The sequence below is a fragment of the Myotis davidii genome, unplaced genomic scaffold (genome assembly GCF_000327345.1).
Source record: "Myotis davidii unplaced genomic scaffold, ASM32734v1 scaffold249, whole genome shotgun sequence".
Taxonomy (NCBI): Eukaryota; Metazoa; Chordata; class Mammalia; order Chiroptera; family Vespertilionidae; genus Myotis; species Myotis davidii.
The window spans coordinates 1,823,619-1,829,682 of record NW_006300367.1 but is presented as its reverse complement, the minus strand read 5'-3'; positions in this window follow the sequence as shown (position 1 = coordinate 1,829,682).

Below are 6,064 nucleotides of genomic sequence, written 5' to 3'. Positions count from 1 at the left end.
CAGCTGACATTCCATTCTTTAAACACTTTATCAACAGCTGCTCTGGAACATTTAATGAATTCAGCTGTTTTGCTGATACTCACTCCATGGCTCCAAGTGCCAACAATCATCCCACGTTCAAAGGCTGTTAAATCGCGTTGTTTACCCATATCTTCAGAAAAAAATTCACTTCTACTGTCATGGCAAACAACTGCTTCCCTATTTATAATGGTCTGGCCCTCTAGCAACTTCAGCACAAAATTATAGCAAATTTGCCTACAAATGTCAGGTGGTCATAATAATCTGGACACTCAGTGTATAAACTCCTTGCAAACACTTACTAGTAACCTATTCTCATCTTCTTCTTATACCTTCCTAACATCATCCCACACTGATTGCCTTGTCCTCAAAACTGTGCGAGTAGTTAGTCTCTAACGTTCACTCTAATTTGAGGGTTTTGTTTTTGCTTTTACATTTTTATTTATATTTCTTGAGCACTACCTATACACCAAACCCTGTGTGATTTGCTGAGGAAAATTTCAGATGAATAAATTACAATCATGTTCTCAAAAAGTAAGTCTATAGATTTACACTAAAATACTAATAATTGAGCTACACTGTCTTGTTTTGGATAGAAGGCAGCATAGGACGACAGGGAAGCACTAGAATAGAAATACCTAGCCCCACCTGGGGACTCAGCCTGGCTTCTAAAGGTGAATCTGATATTGTTGTTATGCCCCACATATAGGATTCTCAAATACATTTCTATGTGAGTGTGTGTGTGTGTGTGTGTGTGTGTGTGTGCATACATTATGTGTTGAAGTCTGGGAAACAGATTTTTTAATATTTGTGGATGGACTCAGTACACTTTGGGAGAGAGAGAGGTTATGGAGCTCTAATTGACAATTTCCTCAGCTGTCTTATTTGTCTAGTTTTATGGTATTTTTAAACTCATCAAAAGATTGACTCAGAAGCTAGACTGTTCCTTTAGTAAATCTAAAAATGTATTTTTCCCAGTGCCCATGACTGCCAAATCCTATAGAATTTAGGAAAACTACTTTGCCAGTGGACTATTGATTTAATTAATGTAACTGATGATGGAAAGAACTTGTCTGCATTACTGATGGCTGTCCTCCTGGAAGGATGATTGTAGCAGACAACCCCGAGAAGGCGAATACCCCAATTGGGGCTAAGTAGATGTTATGCCTCGAGCTGCCGTTTTTAATTGTGTTGTGGAAACAGAGGAAGCTTGGCAGACACATTATGAGGCTTAACTGCATCTCCAACATGCCTCCCTAGTGCAGGCCCAAAATAATTTTTGATTGACTTGTATTTGATTTTGAGATGGACCAGGATATTATGAGCTCTGAGCTCAAGCTCAAGCCAAATCCAACTGCATCAGCAGATTTCTTCAAAGCAAGTGAGGCCCCTGCCTCATTCCTGGCAGTTGTGATTTAACCTCTGGGACATTTTCTTCTGGAGTTGATGTCAGTTTCTTGGAATGTAGTCCCCCTTTCTGGGCAATAAACATACCCCAGTGCTGAGGTTGTGTATGCTGTTTCAGTTCATTCAGAGCTTATATCAGGTGAGATTGGAGTGCTGTAGAAAATAGTATGACTTTTAACTTTTAGGCTCCCTCTCTGTAATGATAGACATGACAGACAAAGCACCTCTGAGGTTAGTACACAGAAGACGCTCAATCTTATATAAGAAAAGCCTAATATGCAAAATGTTCCCTCAGGTTGCATTCGAACAGGAGTTGAACTAGGAGACCGGAAGTTTGACTGCTTGCTATGACATGTGCTGACCACTAGGGGGCGGCGCGAAACATGGTGGGCATCGGGGACAGGCTGTAACCATTCGCCAGCTACCTCGGGGCAGGGGTGATGGGGATGGAGGTGCAATGAAAATGTGGGGTGCCCTCCAAGCTTGCTTACTCTCCCTGCTACCTTCCTACCCTCCCCTGGCATGTGAGGGGTTGCGCATCACGGAAGCCCCCGCGTTCACATGCCGGGTGCCTGGAAGGTGTCTGCTCCCACACCTGCTTGGCCTCTTCTGGGTGAGTTGGGCCATAACCACTGGGACCACGGGGGCTGGTAGGGCTCCCCGTGGGTTTGTCCAGAAGCCGGCTTGCAATGCCAGCCGGGAGAGAGCACACTGCCTGCTCAGCTTCTGTGCAGTGCCACTGGGTGGCCCAGGGGCCCACACTGCAACCCAGCTTGCAGCATCCAGCCATCTCACTGCATCTCTGTGTGGGGACTAAGGTATCGTGACTCAGAAGGAACAGGGTGTGTGGGGCCCGAGAGCCTAGGTGTTGCCTAGGGCCCAGAGGTCACTTGGGACCTGCCCTTCCACCCCAGACTCTCACACTTCAATCGCCGGTCAGGTCTAGGGACCACATCCAGGCACGAATTTCATTCACCAGGACTCTAATAAGTGTAAAATATATTAAACCTTTTGTGTATGAATTTAGGCGGACACTTTAGTTGGCAAAGTAAATGATTCCCAAAATCCAAGTAATAAGTAAATGTTTCTGTTTATTCATGCCCAAACATAATGGACATACCAACCAAACCAACATGCTTTCTCTAAAATTCACCCACAATTATGTTTATTTCTGAAGGTGGGAGAAATCTGCTCATCACTTCTGACATGGAAATGGCATGTGGAAAGTTACAGGGAGCAAATGGCCAAATGCATGAAGTGCACAAATGGATCTTGGTGTCTATTATTGCCAAGAAGTTGTACAAAATATTAGATTGTTCATGGGTCATGGACTTTCTTGACCACAGGGCAAAGGGTTTATGTTGCAACTTTATTAGTTCCAATATCATGTAATGTATGTTGCTGTCACATATCATATCCCTAAGTACCCACTCAAGACACATATTGTTATGAAAGATGCAGTTCAAGGAGGATGAACAACCTTCATTAGTCACATAATCCTATATAATAAAAGAGAAACATGCAAATTAATTGTCCCTCTGCTACACTCAGCCAATAGTAGTGAGTATTCAAATCAACCCAACTAAGATGGCAGCGGCCACAGAGCTGGAGGGAGCAGGAGGTTTGGGTTGCCCCCAGTGATGGAGGAAGCCAAGCTTCCTGCCTGCCGTGGCTGGCCCTCGGCTCTGCTCAAGGCTACAAAGTTTCAATTATAGAAGATAAATAAATCCCAGGAAAAAAAAGAAAAAAAGGAGAAGCTGGGAGCTTGACTTGCCAGGGGGCGGTGCCCAGCCTGAAAAAGGCCATCAGTCCCTCACTCAGGCTGGCCAGGCACCCCAGCGCACACTGACCACCAGGGGGCAGACACTCAATGCAGGAGCTGTCCCCTGGTTGTCAGTGTGCTCCCACAGGAGGAGCTCTGCTCAGCCACAAGCCATGCTGATGGCTGCCAGTACAGCGGTGGTGGTGGGAGCCTCTCCCGCCTCCTCAGCGGTGCTAAGGATGTCTGACTGCAGCTTAGGCCTGCTTTCTGCTGGCAAGTGGACATCCCCTGAGGGATGCCAGGCTGCCAGAGGGATGTCTAACTGCCAGCTTAGGCCTGATCCCCCAGGGAGCGGGCCTAAGCCAGCAGATGGACATCCTCTGAGGTGTCCCAGACTACAAGAGGGCACAGGTCGGGCTGAGGGACTGCCCCCCACCCCCGCGAGTGCACAGATTTTTGTGCACTGGGCCTGTAGTTGAGAAATAAAAGAAGTTGGATTTAAATACAGATCCAGCTGAATCAATGTCTCTATTTTAATGAATTCCCACTTTTGGTCTTTGAGCAGAATGTAGATCTATTGATGAGCAAAGATGTGATATTAGAAATACTTCTTTTTACTAGTTTCCTGCTCTTGCTTGTTTTTCATATTTTATTTTTTTAAAATTTAAGTTTTTTATTGTTTAATGTATTACATAAGTCACTTTTTCCCCCACTGACCTATCCCTGGATGCCTCCAACCCCCAGTACATGCCCTCCCCTTCCCCTGTGTGTGTCCATTGATTATGCTCGTATGCATGCATACAAATCCTTTGGTTGATCATGACATAGTTCTATATATAGAAACCCTGAAGACTCCACCAAAAAGTATTAGAAACTATAAGAAAATGTAATAAAGTTTCAGGATTGAAAAATCAATGTACAAAAATCCACTACATTCCTATATACAAACATTGAAATTTCAGAAAAATAAATGAAAAGAATAATTTAGCAATTATAACAAAGAGAATAAACTACCTGGGAATAAACTTAACAGAAGATGTGAAATACATGTATACTGAAAAATACCAAGCATTATTAAGAGTTTGAAGCCTAGCCAATTTGGCTTAGTGCATAGAGTGTGGACCTGCAGACTGAAGGGTCCTGGATTCTATTCCAGTCAAGAGCACATACTCAGGTTTTTGGCTCAATCCCCAGACCTAAATATAAGGCCCAGAACCATAAGTTACATAGAAGAAAACATAAGTATTAAACTTATGGGCCTTTGTCTTAGAGAAGATTTTGTAAATTTGACCCCAAAGTCAAGGGAAGTAAAGCTAAAAATAAATGAATGGATTCTATCAAACTAAAAAGCTTCTGTACAACAAAAGAAACTGACAACAAAACAAAAAGGTAACCAGCCAAATGGGAGATAGTATTTGCAAACAACAGATCTGACAAGGGATTAATATCCAAACTATATAAAGAACTCATACAACTCAACATCAAACAAAGAATCCAATTAAAAAATGGGCAGAGGGCCTAAAAGTACATCTCTTCGAAATGGCCAATAGATATGTGTAAAGATGCTCAACTTCACTAGCTATAAATGAGCTATCACTTCACACCTTTTTAGAATGGTTATTATCAACAAGTAAAAACAAGTATTGGAGAGATTGTGGAGCAAAAGAAGCCCTCATCAGTGCTGATGGGATTGTAGACTGGTACAGCCACTATGGAAAACAGTATGTTGGTTCCTCAAAAAATTAAGAAGAAAGCTACCATATAACCCAGTAAACCCTTTTCTGGGTATCAACCTGAAAAACTCAAACAACATTTATCCTCTTTGAGAGTATAAACAAGATAGATGAACCTCTAGCCAGGTTCATCAAGATGCAAATAGAGAGGACCTAAATAAACAAAATCAGAAATGAAAGAGCCAAAATAACAACTGACCTCACAGAAATACAAATGATTATGAAAAAATACTTTGAGCAACTCTATTCCAACAAACTGGACAACCTAGAAGAAATGGACATCTTCTTAGAAAAATACAAGCTCCCAAAACTCAATCAGGAAGAATAAAAAAACCTGAATAGGCTGATAACTACCAAAGAAATTGAAGCAGTGTTCAAAAATCTTCCTGCAAACACACCCCTGGTCCGGATGACTTTACAGGGGAGTTCTACCTCGCATTCAAAGAAGAACTAAAATCTATCCTTCTCAGACTATTCCAAACAAATGAAGAGAAAGGCACACTTCCAAGCTCTTTTTATGAAGACAGCATTACCCTAATTCCAAAACCAGATAAAGCCCACCACAAAAAAAAAGAGAACTACAGGCCAATATTCTGGATGAAAATAGTTGCTAAAATTCTCAACAAAATTCTAGCGAATCGGATCCAGCATTACATTAGAAAGATCATACACCATGACCAACTGGGATTTATTCTGTGGATGCAAGGATGGTACAATATCTGCAAATCAAGATATGTTATACATCACATAAACAAATTGAGAAACAAAAATCACATAATCTTATCAGTAGATGCAGAAAGGACATTTGACAAAATCCAACACCATTTCTTGATAAAATCTATCAGCAAAGTGGGAATAGAGGGGTAATACCTCAACATAATAAAAGCCTTATATAACAAACCTATAGCCAACATCATACTCAATGGGTAAAAATTAAATCCATTTCCCCGAAGAACAGGAACAAGACAAGGATGCCACTTTCACCACTCCTGTTCGATATAATACTGGAAGTGCTAGCTATAATGATCAGACAAGTAGAAAAAAAAGGCATCCAAATTGGAAAAGAAGAACTAAAACTGTCCTAATTCACAGATGACATGATACTACACATAGAAAACCCCAAAGAATTCATTACAAACAACTT